General features: G+C 34.6%; 1 long non-coding RNA gene across 1 annotated transcript; it reads right to left on the reverse strand.

Annotated features, from left to right (window-relative positions):
- Positions 1 to 2623: 2623 nt before the first annotated feature.
- Positions 2624 to 4324, reverse strand: LOC142974171 (uncharacterized). Its single transcript, XR_012959552.1, has 2 exons — positions 3959 to 4324; positions 2624 to 2902 (listed from the first exon to the last, which is right to left on the reverse strand). It is a non-coding gene; the product is annotated as an uncharacterized LOC142974171 (long non-coding RNA).
- Between the last annotated feature and the right edge of the window lie 14356 nt (positions 4325 to 18680).

The following is an 18680-nucleotide window of genomic DNA, read 5'->3' on the forward strand; positions in this document are numbered from 1 at the left end:
CTCTGTCCTTCTTGTAAACATGTACAGATAGAATTACATATTAACGGGGATTTTTTTTCCTGTACTGAGGATACTTTCTGCAAGGATTAATCGCATTAGATCGAGGAATACCAAGTCCTTATCTGAGTGAAATAGTATCCCATTTGTTTGGATAGATTTTTATCAAGACGGTCTGACTGATTCATTGGTTTAGCGCCGCTGTAAGTCAGTTGCTCCTAGCCATTACAAGCTTTTATCACCATCTGTAATAAATGTAGAATTTTAATAATCTAGACCATGGGTCGATAGTCGATGGTCAGTATCACGATGAAGACTTCATTTTGAAGTACATCCAACTTGACATACATACAGTATACTGACCACTATACTGTATATAGTATACTGACCAGTAACTTGACATACATACAGTATACTGGAAAAATATTTTCGTAATGCAAATCTACCCTAATATTCGTAGTTATGAAACGCCACTTGAATTTAACTAAACATGTTGCAGCTCTAACTCAAATGTAAAATAACTGTAAGAAACGATTTCATTTCGAGTCTTAAATCTTCAGAATGAAGGCGAAGAACTCGAGCTGGAACTCATTCCGCCTGAGCGAGCCGACTAGGAATGTGTGCAATAGCTGAAGTTGCTCAAACTCTCAGACTATGTGCCCGAGTTACGACGTTTTACTATAACTTAGTTCTATCAAATGTTTATTCGAATTTATTTACATCTGCGATTATGAGACGGCGGGTCTGTTGTTAAATGAAGCTTGAAGCTTGCGTTATTTTTGGCTAATAATGACGGTGTAACCCTATCAAGCAAACTTAAGCTATGCTGGCAAATATGCAACTACGATTGGTCTCATCGCTATTACATAGAAGATATGCAATGATAAGTACAGTGTCAGCATGGGAGGCAGTAATGTCTTAAATTCTGTACAAAAAGCAAATGCACCAATTTCTTCAACGGCTACGGTTTTAACGCTTTGCTTTGCGAAATAAGTCACTGAAACCGTAAGTGCTACAAGAAATACATGTATACTTTTACCTGCTAATATAATGTCTTAGTATTGGTTATCATAACAATCTACATTAGAATGAGCAAGATATAATTATAACCTTTGAGTTTTTGACATCAAACGAACGAACGTAATATCGGAGCGAATTCTATTTCTGCCTTTGATTGTACCGACGATAATGAGCTTAAGGACTCGTACAAACTGTACTAACCGTATGCTCATGATGCTGCATTTTTCTTTAATACGTATAAGACTATAGTTGGCAAATAATGCATTATACTTAAATTATAGTCTTAATGAATACATAATAGGACATTTTTTTATTTTATATAAATAATTAATAAACAATGGAAAGACAAAGGTACACCGAAGCTAAAAGTATAATTTTAAATAAATGTATATATAACAGGCACATTTACAATTTAACCAATATAGATAAATATCGCCGTGTTTCTATGTACATGGCATTACGGCAATATCTATGATAAAGAAGATTTTATGTAAAATAGATTTTGAATTGTTTATATCACTCTACGGGTAAAATATAAAACGATTCTTACTTCATATAACACTTATACAAGAGAGAACACAACTTGAATTTTGTGATCGTTAATTCAGCAACAAATTGTACGCTTAATCTGAACTGAGCTTTGAAACTTCTCGCCAAGTTAGATTCAATGATATCTTTATTTAGGAATTATTCGTCCGTAATAGATATCCGTCATTATTATATTTAACATTAACTCGAAAAATATCATTTTCTTAAAATAGACGACAGAAATCGGGATATTATCTGATGACATTTACTTTATTGCGCAAGACTTAAATATCAGATCTGGGTACATAATAATATATTTTCTTAGAACATCCTGAAATCAAATAAAGATTAGACAAAAAATATCTACTTGAATAGCCCCTCAATAGTGGCAGTTACAAACTGATCAATACGCCTGAATAAAAATATAGAGCAATATGATTTAATGTGTAATTTAGTGTGTGCATTTATTGATTGTTATAGTAGACTACCATGGCGCACAAAATAATTGCGATAAATGGTTTTAAGTAAAAATTAAATTAAATTTTTCTTTATTTTTCTATGCATCAAGGCATTCTCTACCAGTCAATCATTGGGTTAAATAAACAGCAACTTTGTGGTAGGTGTACTATAACTAATATAGAGCTGTAATCGTTCTATAAGTTTGCCAAGAAAGACTTGGACACTTATCTGGAGGGTTGGAGGAAGACAGCTCATGGCAGACAGCAATGAACGTTTTTAGGGTCTTTGCTTAGCATCGATTACAAATGAACAATGATAGATCCAATTATATAAATAAAAATGGATCACTGAAATGTATGTACGCGCTAACTTTTAAACAACTAAACCGAATTGGATATTTTTTATTTTAACATGTATGTAGCTCACAGGACAAGACTTGTATGGGATCGATGGGATCAACATTCCCACGGAAATGGAATCAATTGGATAAAATTATACTGGACCTACTACCCGGATAAAGACGGGCCAGTCCGCTAGTAGGTAATAAATAAAACAAACACTATGGTTCCTTTGTTCGATGTTAAAAAATAAAGATTGGTAAATAATGATAAGTCCGATATTCATATATATTTTATTCTTAATATTCAAAGTCTGTAACGGTTACACAAAAGCCTTTTATTAGTAATTGACCATTTGGACACGGGATTCGTTTCACATAGCCGAGTTGGTCGTTTTCTTGATGTAGTCTGTGAGCATCAAGCACTTTAACAATCTGATCAAGTAGTATGTCATTCTTATCTCCCACAGGTCCTGTTTGTCCCTGTGTTATGACGCCAGTGACGATCACTACAGCGATAATGATGATATAGCGCATTCTTGAACAACAGCCGTCGAGCCTCTGTAAAAAAATTGGGTAATCAATAATAATGTCCCTGCCGATTCGGCTACGGCGGTCAGTGTCATTGACACTGGCCAACGATGCAGGATTTTATTTATAGTGTCCAAGTTTGTGCACAATACACGGGTTCACTTTCTATTCCTTTGCTCTCTTGTCCCGGTTGGACGGATAACCGACACGACCAGTGAGAGGTCAGGCGCAGGACCGACGGCTTTACGTACTCTCCTAGACATGGAGGGCTTCGACATCAACTTCCAAACTCCGAGCAGTTTCTAAAATAATCTTTACAGAAAATATCAATCAATCAATAATTATGTAACGTAGAATGGGGTTACTTTATGCAAATTTCGGGTTAACTTGATTATAAGTAGAAATAAGTAAATAGCTCACATAAAAAGCTAGCAACGATTTTAGTTTTCTGGTTCTTGGCACTAAATATCGCTTTGAATAAAATTAAATTCAAATAGTGTAATTGACCTTAAACATGCCCAATTCTGTCCATTTTAAAGGAACCCCTGTATGCAAAAGTGACCCCAGTATAGTGGTTCTTCCGTACTTATTGTTTTTATTGATCAATAAACTAATATTATAAATGCAAAAGCAGCCCTGTATGTCTGTCCCTTCTTCATGCCTAAACTAATCAACCGATTTAGATAAAATTCTGTGCGAAAAATTTTAGACTCAATAAGTATCCCATTGGAACGTCGACTATGCTGATAATAAGCCAGACTAGCCAGCCCACTATAGACAACGGGAGTGCTATTTGAGAAATAAGTACATTAAGCTTATTTTAATATATTTTTGACATCATATCTATTAAACCTGGCAGTATAGGCAAAGATGTATGAAATACACCCACGTTTCGTCATTAACAATGTTAGTCCCATGAAGCCTTTTGCTATATACCAGGCACAATAACAAGCTTGGGGCTACAATTGAGAATTATTATAATAACAAAAAGAAAAGATCACTTAAGTAAATCATCTGACCCGGGAATCGTACCCGAGACTGTCACAAAAAAGGTAATAGTTTATAAATAATAATCTATTCACTCACCTTCAGTATATGTATATGAGACGGGTGAACTATTCCGTTGTTATGCGCACAATAACTGATTGTTATAAACTAGCTAAGTTTTTAAGGACAACGCTTCATGAGGACAATAATAATACCGAGGATAAATTGATATAATATTAGAATTTGGTCCAAAATTAACTGACTATATTATTATTTTTCCGGGGTTCCGTATCCGAAAGGCAAAAACGGGACCCTATTACTGAGACTACGCCGTCTGTATATCGGTCTGTTACTCATTAACCGTGAAATTTAGGCTTGTTATACACATATTCGTTTCGGCAATAATCGGCCTAGCCGGGCGGCAAATCCGAATATGTCTAGATAAATATTCAGGAAACATCTCGTTACGCCAGTGAATGTTTGAACCGAATTGTGACGATCGGACCCGAAATTACAACGCGATCGGTACAAGCACAAGTGCAGTAATTGCTTCGATTAGGTTTCGTGGTTCGATAAATATAGCGGAACCCAACGTGCCGACCCGCATATGTGTAAAGCAAGCCTTAAATAGTTGAAATTTTTACAAAATATGATGTATTGTTTCGCCACTATAACCACAAATACTTACTAAAATCGGGGCATAAGTGCATTGATACGAATGTGCAGTCTAATCCAAGTGCATGTTTTCATTAGATAATCGTTTGCTTAACACTCTATAATGAATATAGAATATTTTTCTACATTCCAATTCCTACCCATATGAAGTGGTAGGTATGTAGTTATGTTCACGAACATTATGTTCTGGAATACCTAAAAATTATGTAGAACAATACTAAATAAAGGAATATTCTGCTGACAGGTAATGTTCATTAAACTTTGACGTATGTACTACATTGTATTTTAAGCCCAGCATTGGGAGAAAAATGAGATTTTTTTACATTACTTTTATTCGTAAAAGAGCTTAACTCCGCGTGTAATCAATCAATCAATATATTTAAAACTCTTGCGTTACTGACTGACTGAAGATTCCGTGAAAAGTGTGATTTTGGAAATCCCACCTCGTGGAATTTAAAATTGAATGAAAAACATACGGTGATTCATAAGACAAGTCTTTAAGATAAGCATAATATTATTGTGAAAACGAATTGTCCAATACCGTAACCAAATACTTGATAGAATACTGATACCTCTTTGCATTTTTTGACAATGGTTACTATTAATGACTTCAGCTCCATCTTCGGATCAATACGTTCAGGTAGTCAACTGTGCCTTATCTATTTATTTGAGTAAAATTTTGCTTTTCATATATTACGGACTTAATTATGATTCTATGAAATTTGAATTCTGTAATTTGTTGTTTTAGCAGTACAATGAACCTTATTGTTTACAAACAAGCGAAACATACAGATCTTTCCTTTTCATCATATTAAAAATAGAAGTATAGATAGATAACTTGTTTGAGAAGTCATTTTAATATCGGCCTCAATAGATCATACACAGATGACGGTGGTCGTCAGGTAAAGTAATACATGATTTATATAAAATTTTATTAAACAATTTTCATAACAACATAAATCGTAACAATATATTTTCTTTTTACACCTGTAAAGCCTGAAAGGTGTTGGCTAATTTGTATAGAATACAACTACATTTCGCCGTTACAATGTTACTCCTGCATTATATGGCCGAGCCAATACATCGGCCCAATAAGTCCAATACATCGGCTTCGACAGACGCCAATCTCTGAGAGAAAATTCCAACAGACGTCAGAAAAAATCCAACATCATTTCCAAGTTAGGAATTTAATCAAAATTATGATTTGAATCAGTGTAATTATCATTGATATCATCTATATTAACACCTCTTAATATCACTACGTCTGTACAAACACCATTGTGCCATTCTTGTTGTCCGGGACAATTTTGACTGGCGAAAATACTTTGCGGGTGTCTGTGAGGTACGAACATTATTATTTTATTATCCAGGTCTGGAACTGATTGTTCTGTTTGCATCACAGGATATGCTTGGACTTGTATTACAGCTGTTACTGCGACAAGGAAGATGAAGGCCCGCATTTTTGCAAATAAATCTTCACTGGAAAATGCAGTCTCGAACTCTCTGTTGAAGAAAATAATTCTATTAATTACAGCCACAATTAGTAGGTGCAGCTTGTTTGTAATTTTATAGTGGTTTTTGTGTGAAAGATTTAGTTTCTGATATTCGAAACGAAAACGCAAAAGTTATTCCTTAAAACAAGGCACAGTTTTAGGTTAGTCGCCTGATATTTTCGTTGGTTCACTAATTTTATTACTCGATTTATGCACATGCTAAAGGCACTTAGACACACAACAAAATTTAAATAATGTAGACTATACTTTACTCAAAAAATTGTAATTAATTGAAATCTTTACTTTCACACAGCAACGTTCACAACCTTTGTTGACAATAAATTACATTTTTAAGACGAACAAAATTACAGATCGTAGAAATTATTCACAGTTAATTGTAGTAGGTAGGTACATAAGTTTCATTAAGAGCGCACTTTTTAAATGTTCTTTTATTTATCGTGAACAAAACTTCGAGTTCTTATAATCACGTATAATTGTCCGATTAACACAATTTGAACGTTACACAAAGAAAGTTACACCGATAATTGGGACTGTTCGCGAACTTCACACAATTTAAGACACCTTTAATTTGTTGCATTTCATTTACTGACCTTCCTATAGTTTCGAAGTGTCCTGTTCCAACGTCTTATTTACACTGACTCTTAAACCTAAACCTTAGCGTTTTATAGGTGCTTATAAGGATAATTGTTAGTATTATTAATAAATATTTAAGAAGTACAGTAATGGTAAGTATAATACATAAGAACATAAAGGAGAGTGTCCAAAAAACTGAAGTTCCATGCAAGAAAAAATGCTTAAAATATAGATAAGCATACTCTAAGGAAGCCAATATCGAAATAAGTGTATCATTTAAGTAATATTGCTATTCAAATGTATATTGGGATCTAGTAAATCAAGCATCAAATAGACTGTGTGTCATTACTAGTAGATCGCCGCTCTTAGGTTTGAATTCCCGGTCGGGCAAAATTTTTTTTTTTCTATTATGAAATTTTCAGTGGTTGCTCGCAATTAATGTTGCTAGCAACTTTTGAACCGAAAATGTAATTTTACCAATATATTGAATAATTAAGAAGAACCTACATTGAGAATGGTTTGTTTGTAATCGATGCACATTCTCCTTTACCGTATTCTGAACAAAGTGCAGTTTGTTTTTCATAAATAAGTTGTTTATTAGGTATTCAGGATTCTTTGAAGTATATTTATTTAGGTATTGAAAGTTAAACAACGAGCACGATCGTCAGACGATACCAATAACAGCGTGTTCAAAACAAACTAAACATAAATGTTTATCTTCAACATATTGAAATTTTACTTGACTGCCGGTATTTTCGAGTATCAGGAGCTTGACATTTAAAATGTACTGCAAAAATAGTTTCCACTAAGCCCGCTAGAGGCGCTAAACCGATTGTCACAGATTTGTTTTAGAATCGTGGAACGGAAGTGTATCCGACTGCTGGTCATGAAGTTCGATTTCGGGACGGGCAAAGTGCTAATATTTTGTAAAATTATATTAGAATGATGCTCAATATTAGCCCGAAGTTTGATAGCATGCTCGGTATATGGTACCTAATAGGTCTGTTCGCCTCCTATTGCATGGGACAAACATTGTTATGGCGAAACGTGGGTATTATTATATTTCATACACCTCAACCTACACCTTATGGCATTACAATCATGATATTATGTATGTATGTATTTATCCTTAAGAAACCACGTAAGTACCCAGTACTCAAATGTAAATAATTTAATTATATGAAATTAAATTTAATTACGAACAATTATTTCTTCTCAGTAGATATTTTAGGTATAAATTATATAAAATAGACTTATCTTATTCAAAAGCTCAGTTAATAAATGAAATTTGTGCTTATTTACATCATTCTATCTCTATCTATACTAATATTATAAATGCGAAAGTAACTCTGTCTGTCTGTCTGTTACTCAATCACGCCTAAACTACTGAACCAATTTGCATGAAATTTGGTATGGAGATATTTTGATACCCGAGAAAGGACATAGGTTACTTGTTACTCTGGGAAAACTACGCATTCCCATGGGATAATTCAGGTGGCGGATGAAGTCGCGGGTAAAAGCTAGTTGTTAGTAACTTCATATTAGATTAGTCATTCAACTCTGTGTAATGCCAAACTATCAAGTTGTTACGCGAAATACCTATGCGAAGGACCGAGGCGTTAAAATAATATATGTATGAGTAATTGAGTAATTTATTTGTATAAATAGTTCAGAACCGCTAACTTTTGAAGACATGTGCATTTACTTTGAAGGAAAACGGATGAAAATTTAAACGCGGAATATTTCTAGCACGCAACATATTAATATGGCAATAAAATATTATGAAAGCAAAAGTTTGGATATTTAGAAGTTTTTACAGATGTTTATCCAAATTACAGAACCGAATTTTATGGGTTTATAAACTGGACTAACACTAAGGTAATGTTTTTTAACAGTCAGAAGTTGATGCCTGAATAAATATCTTGTATCTAGATGTTTGTGGTCAAACTCCTCTGAAACAAGTCAATGAATTATTATTATTGTATGTGCTAACCGGTACCTCGATTCTTCACCACTATCAACTACCCACAACCGGCTAGCTATCGAAATTATGACATTTAGAATGTACTGCCAATATGTTTCCTACGACACCCGTCAGAGGCGCAGATCAGATTTTCATACAAATTTCTCGATAATAGCTCAGTTGTCGGTAGTCGAGAGTAGTAGAGAATCGAGGTACGGTTCTTCATTCATTACCGCTTGAAAAATTAGCACTTGCTCGACAAACTTGTTTATACTAACTACTATCGACTACCGACACCCGGCTTGTCAGCGAGAAATTTTGTATGAAAGTCTGATCAGCGCCCCTGACGGGAGTCGTAGGAACTATTTTCGCAGTACTTTCTAAATGTCAAACTTTCGATACTCGGCAGTACCGACTGTACAAAATCAATTGTGGTCTTATAATACAGTGTAGGTGTTATGGAATTCCCAACAGAAATAATGTTGTAAATTTTATCGTTATCCTGTTTTATTAAATGTTTATTCCTTGTAATAACAATGAAAACATACGTCATTAAATAATTTATAACCGTAACATTTACGCATAATATTATTATTTATTACTTACCTATATTTAAATTATATTATAATAATATGTATGTTATATTTACCTGTATTGAGCTTGTGAAAATTTTGTTACTTCCTAGTACATATGAGGGGCATGATAAAAAAATCGAGTTTCTTTTAAAATTGCTATTTTTTTCTGCTTATTTCAAAAGCTTGATTTAACATACAAACGTTGGTAAAAAAAATTATAGGGTAAACAAAATACAAATCTAATTAGTAGAAAAACATACTTTGCATGTAATGTGCCATATTGAGAACAGAATAATGCAAACAGTGCCAATTCTCGCCGTCAATTTCATTTCATGGGAATTCTCTTTCTCAATTTTTTCCTTCATTTCTATATTGTTTCGACGTCATCACGATATCGTTCCAGTATAATGGGTTTTTTACATCGGAGTACTGAAGTAAAAAAAACAACTCTTGCATTATAAATTATATTATTATTGTGTCTTAGGGAATTTTACAGACAAACTAAGGACGCAAATACAAACCCGCTCTAAACAACTCTATTTGTGGGTCACAAAGTAATTTATTCTATGAGGGAATCGAATCCACGACCTCCCGGCACTTTGGCAGTGGGCTGGCAATCACCATAACTCCTGCGCTACGAATGCCGTGAACCGTTTTGTTACTATGCAGACCCATGAACTTTAACCAAGCTCAAGGATGCTGCGGCTTTTCCCTAACTGAATCAATTTTCATGCGGTTTCATTAGGTAGTAGTATTTGTGTTTAATTTAAGATCGTTTCCTTTAATTTAAATTATAGCGCTACGATGCACTGTGATCAGGCAAAACTGTAAACAGGTTCCCCCAGTTTATTTAGAATTAAAAATTACTCACCTACAGAATCATTCGAAGGGGGGCATTTTGTAAACGTCACGTAGACACTATGTGCTAACGTCATTAGGTAATCCACTTGATAAACTGCCGAGTCACACATTTTCATGGTGAGAACTTTAGACCTACAACTTAGTAAAGAGCCTTGTATGCAAGGTTTGCGGCTGACAGAGGTGTACTAAATGCAGAATTTAGAACATCAGTGAAGCCGCAACCCCGCAAGCTTATGCAGCTGGCTGTGGCCAGTTTGATGCAGCTACTCTATTTTGGAAATACATAGAATTATTAATTATAGCCTAAATAAATTGAGGCGTTCGTGGCTTAGTTAACGACAGCCGCGAGGATCGATCTCTGAGGTTAAGCCACGCTTGCCGAGGTTGTTCTGTGGATGGGTGACCATCTTACACATATCGAGTTCCGTGTTAAATTGTGGCTTCCGGCTGTCATTTTCGAAGATTATCGTTAACAGTAGTCAGAAGCTTCTAGAAAGTCTGACAACCAGTTTTACCGAAGGGTATCGTGTTATATCCCAGATAACTGGGTTGTGAAGGTCAGATAGGCAGTCGCGCTGTGTAAAACACTGGTATTCAGCTGCATCCGGTGAGACTGGAAGCCGTCTCCAACATAGTCTGGAAAAAAGGCTAAGCTGATATATAACCTAAATAAATTGTGCATGCGAAGGCTCTCTACTAAGTCGGCGGACTATAAGCACTAAATAAGAACAATTTTTCTGTAAATCCGTCTTGGATTTTGGTTTTTGTGCAGTTTCGTATAGTTTCCTTCTTTCCAGTGTTTTATCTTACTGCAGAGGAACTTGAACTATTTAGGCTTCATTATTTATTACGTCAATATTGGGTACTTGTGTCCATCATAATAAACTAACCCTTCATCCTAAATTGAAAGTTCTGTGTACCTTCTGTGTCGAAGATTTGTTGATATTGAAGAAAACAAAGTAAGGATAGGTAAAACAAATATGTTACATGGCACGGTCCACGTTTGGGTCATAGTATCCCAAAACTTTGTTGTGAAACTTTCGTGAACAAACTTTAACATATTGTTACAGACAAATTGAAAATATATTTCAATGTTAAAACACCAGTATTGTGTTGACCATTTTACCATTGTTTATGTTTCTAACTACGTGTGTCTAAATTCGTTTGCAACGAATAGTAATTTTACATTAATAATTTTACAGTACAAGAATGAATCTCAATATTAACTGTGCAGAGTGTGCAGTAGGTGAGCAAAAATTTCTTAGGTACTTTGCTTCGTTGCGAAAATAAATTGTATTTAAAAAAAGCCCTTGAGCAATTGCTCTTTTTTGGACTATTAATCCCCTTCAGAGAGGACACTGACAACGTTTTCAAGTTGGCTTGTATATTTGGCAACGAGATTGCGGAAGCCGTAGATCTTTTGTGGATGTGCCTTCAAAATAATGTAATGCAACACAAAAGTGTTGCTTTAAAACGAAACTTACTTGTTTAATCTTACTAATACTAAAAATATTATAAATTCAATATGTTGAATGAATGCGATATCTATTACTTAATCACGCCAAAACTGCTGAACAGATTTTTATGAAATTTTGCCTAATTCAGGATGTACAGATGTTTAATAAAACAAATAGGATATTTTACATAAATGCTTGTATTGGACTCAAGCATAATTTGAAAAAAGAATACTTGTTGTCTGGGCTGTTTAAGGACGTACGACTTATGACGCTTATCACAACACCTCAGCTTTGATTCTCGGGTTGAACTAAGTGCTCTCGATTGTTTCTATTTCACATTAGATTTACTTCCGGAGTTTGATAATGTGACAACGGCACACTACTACATAAAACTGTGAGGGTGTATTTCTTACACCTGTCTACACGTGAGTTTAAAAAAACATCATCAACCTAGAATTTCTTCTAACTCGTATGTTGGAGTCGGCTTCCAGTTTCTTCGGTAAGATTATACAAAATAATATTTAGAAAATTTACGTAAAAAAGGACCTCACTCCAAAACGTATTGTTTCTTAGTATTATTATGATAAATAATATTAGTATGATAAAACTTTAAGTAATGAATAGTCTCAAATCGTCTACTTTATGGATGTGGTTCCATGACCTACTTGGACCAAAACCAAACTGCGCAACAAGTGTCATACAAATGAATTTTAACTTGCAAATTATTTATCGCTAGTTTCTGTCTGTGACTTTGTCCGTGTCGAAAGACATCTCAGCGTGAGAAGTTCTTTATCTTAAACCAAGTTTTAAACTATCTGTGTCGCAAAGAATGTACCGTAAAATGTTTTCATTAGTTTATGCGTGTAAGAGTTGCTATAGTCTTAATAGTCTGACTAGTGACTACTAAGCAGAAAGCCTAGCCGTGCACAATTTATCTGATCTAGATTTAATTTATAATATTTTTTATGAGTGTGTGAGTTGGTCCAAAGTAATAATTGATTTATTTCCAAAGTAAAATCACTGTGTTTAACAGAATCCCGCCAGTTGCCAACAAGCCTGTGGTTCACTCTCATGTGGTTGCATTTGTATTTTGTACACGTGAACCGCGAACGTTGCATGCAAGGCTCTCTATGAAGATATTTGACTACAGCATATATTCTATATCCATTAAATAAAAAAAAAAATCACCTCTTTAACATAAGTGATAATTATTTCTCATACACACATAACTTCGAAAAGCCATTGGTGTGTTGCCCGCAACTACTTGCGTGGGAGGTACCAACTTATACCTCTCGGCTATCACTGCTCTATTTATTCATTTATTAATATTAGTGACGTATTAGGCTACATGTCGTATAAAAAAATCCCTTCAGTAGTCCTGAATTCGATTCTGAGTATGGTAAATTATTATTGGGCTTTCCTATCGTAAATTCTCAGTAAGAGCAAGGTAAAAACCTTGGATTATTCCCTATTACGTGTTATCTTTGAGGTAAATTAATTGCCGTGAATGAAATGAATATAGGTTAATAAAGGTAAATTAAAATACTATTATGATTGTCATCTGACTTTCTTGATACATTTCAGGCGGACAAGGCAAGTTAGATATAAAGTTGAGTAAAGTTAACTTTAAGTATATCTAAATTATTGTTTTATATTAGGTCGGGGAGAAAGTCTTTTCGCATTAAACTATGTATGAACTTGTAATAAAATCTCTTTGTCTTCAAGAATCACAAATGAGTACACGGTTCAATAGGTTTCTTTCAGTGAGCTCGTGAGGTACTCAAATATCGAGCTTTTTTGTGTAGAGAAAAGATTTCATTACAAGTTGTTACATACTATAATGCGAAAAGACTTTTTCTCCGACCTAATAAATTTTAACGATTGAGGGAAGCCATTTTCATCTCTTTTTCATATTTCTATAACTGATTGGAATTCGGTACTATTAATGATGTACATTCTAGAACTAACTTCAATATGGGTAGTATAGCTAGGACAATTAATTTTGGTCGCGTGTACTCCAATGTACTCTGGATAATCTAGTAATCTGAACAGCATGCGGCTATGGCAGCAGGTGTTCTGTAATAAATCTATCGAAACTGTACTAAGTCATTTCTGTAGGCCTATTGTCAGTTTCATAGCATATGAAAAAGTGTCCGGTAACAACTATCTGTCTAGTGCTAAAGCGACAGAAAATGTATGGAATCAAATGTCAAAACTATATCAGAAGCTCGATTCTCTACCACTATAATTGACTAGCGACAACCGGCTAGATATCAAAAAAAAATTATGGAAGTTTTGATCAGCGCCTCTGATGGACGTCTCAGGAACTATTTTGGTACTATATTTTAAATGTCAAGCTTTCGATACTCTACTGTACCGACTGTCAGTAGAGCAAGGTCGCGCTACAGATAAGCTATCTGAAAATAATACAGGGGTAGTGAAACCGCGGTCTAATCATGTGCCTCGATACAAAATATTGTAAATAATCATATTATTATACAAATCAAATAAGGAAAATACGAAAATCCATAAACCAGAAATACTATTAACCGTAGTCATCACCAAAATTAAATTATTTCCTACTATTGTAGGAAAATAATCTCGAAACCCACTGGAAATAACCAGATTTACTAATTATACACACTTTATAGAACCAAAATAGTCCATAGTTCAAGGATAATATTCAGAAGCAAGGGAAATCGGGAGCAAAGCTTGTAATGAATACATTTAGAGAGGGAATGTCAGATAACAGCAGTAACAGGGTCGAGGCAAGAGGTCCTATCGTGGCCTGTACCTCTGCGTTCACGTTTCGTTTGTACTCTTATAGTACGTGAAACCCCACAGTTATTTTTATGCGATAACCCTACACGTACGATATGCAGAATAGATAAGGAAAACTATGTACATTTGCTGTGCATTTTTGGGTCACGGAAGTCAGTGTACTACGTACATAGGTACATAATAAATAAGAGGGTAGGGTATAGCTAAGTACCTTTTGTAAAAGATTTATGATTTTCAGATGAATGCTTCATGCATTCATCTTTAAATGGAAATAGGTCATTTACTTACTCTTTTAAATTCAAACTATCCATACTAATATTATAAATGTGATAGTAACTCTGTCTGTCTGTCTGTTACTCAATCACGCCTAAACTACTGAACCAATTTCCATGAAATTTGGTATGGAGATATTTTGATACCCGAGAAAGGACATAGGCTACTTTTTACCCCGAGAAAATGACGCATTCCCATGGGAAAATTCAGGTGGCTTACGAAGTCGCGGGTAAAAGCTAGTGTAAATATATTATTACATATTGAACATTTACCCTTTTTACCAAAGCTGTATGCAAAGATCAATTTCGTTAGTTCAGCGATATACATAGGCATTACATATTGTCTAACCAATACACAGTAATAAAAATGCATATTCAAATAAACTTATACTAAATGGTGCAATATTAAAACAGCGCTAGTAATATTTCTACTAGTAGGACCATTAACAAGACACTTATGTATATTTTGGCTAGCAAATTGCTGATTATAGTATCGTTTCGTATGCCTTGTATAAATCATTGGGAATGTGTAAGATGTGCCAATTCTTTTACACTAGTCTGCGTTTTAACAAGAGAGGAGTAAAGTAGCGAGGCAGTCAAAAGGAGAAATTCCACCAAAAGTATTGTTTAAGAACATATACTTACGAAAAAGGGTAATGTATGTTAACCCAGTTAACTTGGTTGTGGAGGTCCGATAGGCAGTCTCTTCATGTGAAATACTAGTATCCAGCTGCATCCGGTGAGACTGGAAGCCGGCTCCAACATAGTTGGGAGACACACACACACACACACACACACACACACACTTACGGCTTGCCAATCTTGAGTCTGTGTCTACAGCAAGAGGTTTCCTTTTCTAAGCCACGACTCGTAACTAAGTACCCGTAAGTTTAGGCTACAATTCTATGCAGCCTAAATTTTTGGGTATTCCTACAGAACAAATAAAGTCGAAAAACTGTTAATTAAACCAGGCTACAAAAACACTTAATACGAATTCTAATGTCGTGTTTGTGGTTGCTTATGTGGCGGGCGAGGTGGGCCAAAGCGTTTCATAGGTATTATAATTGAAAATTTATATAATTTTGTTTTCTTTTCCTCACAAGAAAATGACTTTCAACATGCATCGTATTCCTCTAGCTACGTAATTTAATTAATAGCCAGTTGCTTACCGCTCACCGGTCAGTAAACGATCTGTGGGATAAGAAAACCTTGGCGCGGTTATTCGATAGACGGGTGACCGCCTAGTGGTACCAAAGTCGGTCCCGGTTGTTGTCAATTAAGAAAACAGTCGTTAAGCCACGCCAAAGGCTTGAACAACTTTGACACTTGGTCGACCACTAATCATAGAATAATAATAATAATTTAATTTAATGCGAGTACTATTAGGATCTACATTCTAGACGCCGAATCCTAATCACTATTAATAGATACAGTTGCTATGTGGCGTGCTATAATACCTACTAAGTACTATATTGAGAAGCACATTAATTAAACACACAATATGTTATGTTGGTGGGTTTATAATAATAATTTACAATGAATGGAGCAAACAATGGGTTTCCTGAATTAAATATGTCGTACCTAGTAATATTGAGAGATATTTTAATACTTACTGTAGAATCTCAACGTTCAATGGAGTTCAGTCATAGTAGTATCTGTTTATGTATTTGTACCTAGTTAATAATATAATAGAAGGTTAACCACAATAACATAATTAATACATAAGTATTTCATGGAGGAAATAAGTGTATAAAATATTTTAGCAGTTCATTTTCTTTAGTGATTCTTTCATAAAGCGATGTACACACTGAACCGCTCTTCGCTAGGAGGTGCTTGGAGTCTCGTTGCATGGAGAATTCTTCGTACAATCGCGCGAAGTTGTAGTGTAAAATCGAAGGTCTCTTGCACATCTCGCGGCTAACCCCGCTCCCTCATGTTTTTCTCCATCTAGACGCGTGTCCTGTATCACTGCGTGTGAAACCTATTCCTGTATGTTGCAGTATTCGTTTCCTTAAGTTAAATTCAAGAGTTTCGCTGCGCAATGTGGTTTAGTGTGCAAACTGCCTAAAATGTTTTAGTTTTAAGTGCGATAGAATTCCATGAAAGAACACATTTACCTTTTACATAACCACGTTTATCACTCAAATGTTTCTAACTCACAAACAATTAGTCATTACGTCTATTTCAATAAAACAGATGGTTAATTCCATTAAGAATGTAGCCGCAAGCGTACTTAACAAAACGTGGCTTTAATACCGTTGGAGGTAACCGCAAAGCTTCGCAACTTCCCCCCTGAAACTCCGCACCTTATGCAAAAAATGCGACGTTTGTGCTACAAGAAATCAAACCCAAACTATTATAACTTTTGAACTTAGTATCCGCCTTTGAATAGAAACTGATAAAAGTTCGACAACCTCAAAGGGGAAGTTGTATAAGTTTTCTTTGCATTATTATACAGTTTCGTTGTCGCTGCATTGATTTATACAAACCACAGAACGCCTCCACTGTGGTTTAAGCAATAGGAGACAAAAGACTATAGTTTAAACGTCTAAACTTTTTGTGCAGTTGCATACCTTTTATAAAGGCATAAAAACCCCTTACGCATAACATTGTGGTTTTCGTATTATAATATAATGATATAATCAAAATGTAATTAAGCATGGGTAATATTACCTTGTTTAGTAGGTAATTGATGAGTAAAACCTGACTTAGTCACCTTATGCTTTCATTTTAAAATTTATAATACTAAATTATATTCAAATGGGTTAATTGGTTTAGTCGTCACAGCGTGACAGACAGACAGCCAAACAGTTAAACTTACGTATGTATGAAATAAATATGCATTGATTTTTGTAGATTTATACTAGTAACACGATTTTTTACAGTTGGTACCTACCTACCAACCTACCTACCATCGTGTCTAAAGTTTGAAATTTGAAAGGTCCTGCTAAAATACTTCTTGCAATGTCCGCTAGAGGCGCTGATCAGATTTTCATTCAAAATTTCTCAATAGCTAGTCGGTGTTCGATAGTTGTAGAAAATTGCGTTACTGTTCGAAGTTCATGTTGCGGATAAGTAGGTACATTATTTTTTAATATCTTATAAATATACCTATTCCAACCGTACTGAGTTTGCAATTTCAGTTCGCTACTGTGTTCTTTCCATTCCTTCGTTCAAAGAGGTATTATTTTTCCATTAAAGAAGTTGTACAATATTATTTTAATCATCAAGTTTACTTGCTCTTTTATTCACGTGTCGTACCAATAATCACTGCGTGTCCAGTGTAAAAGTTTTTCCTGAGCTTTATTACATGCAAATTTTAAAGATTGCCGTTTGTCTTTTTAAAAAAATAAAAAATTAATAAAAAGTTATCAAATTAACGTCGTAGATTATTGATATTTGGGAGCACATATAAAGCAGTCGGCTTAACGCCCAGCCTGCTAGTTAGGTGATGGAATAGAGAATGTACATATATTTTTACAGTTTCACAGACAAATCTTGCACAGTTGGCTGGTTGGATTCAATAAAAATTGCCATCACAGAAGCCATTCAAAACGTTTAACAACTACTGAAACAATTTTTAAACACAACTTCGAGTTAAATGTCCTAAAATGTGCTTGTAAAAATAATAACTTTGGCTCCGTTCTATATTTTCTAGAAACAACGTACAACTAAATATTTTCTTTAGACATAAATAACAGAAAAGCTTAATGAGAAAACGTATGTAAATCCTAGGCTAATGTAATAGCCTGCCTTTATAAAGTCTCGGCGTAATGAAATAAAACTGTAATATTTCTCTATTATGAAGCTCATATGTTTACCACACAAACTTCTGTACGTGACTTCACTCGCGCCAAAAGGTATTTTTTATTTTCCAATAATGTTAAAAAAGCTGTTGCGTAGTTTTCTACAATCGGCACTATTGAGTACCAAGAGTTTGAAACTCAAAATGTACTTCATTATTAGTTCCCGCGGCACCCGCTAGAGGCGCTTAACAGGTCATCACACAAAATTTGTGAAAATCTAGCTGGTTGTTGATAGTCCATAGACGTAGAAAATCGCTCTACAGAATAATTTTATTTTACTTCACTTGTTTACAAAAGAAAACGGGAATTTAAAAAAAAGCACTTTTTATTCCTTATGCCTTTGA

Source organism: Anticarsia gemmatalis, chromosome 7 (assembly GCF_050436995.1).
Source record: "Anticarsia gemmatalis isolate Benzon Research Colony breed Stoneville strain chromosome 7, ilAntGemm2 primary, whole genome shotgun sequence".
Classification (NCBI taxonomy): domain Eukaryota; kingdom Metazoa; phylum Arthropoda; class Insecta; order Lepidoptera; family Erebidae; genus Anticarsia; species Anticarsia gemmatalis.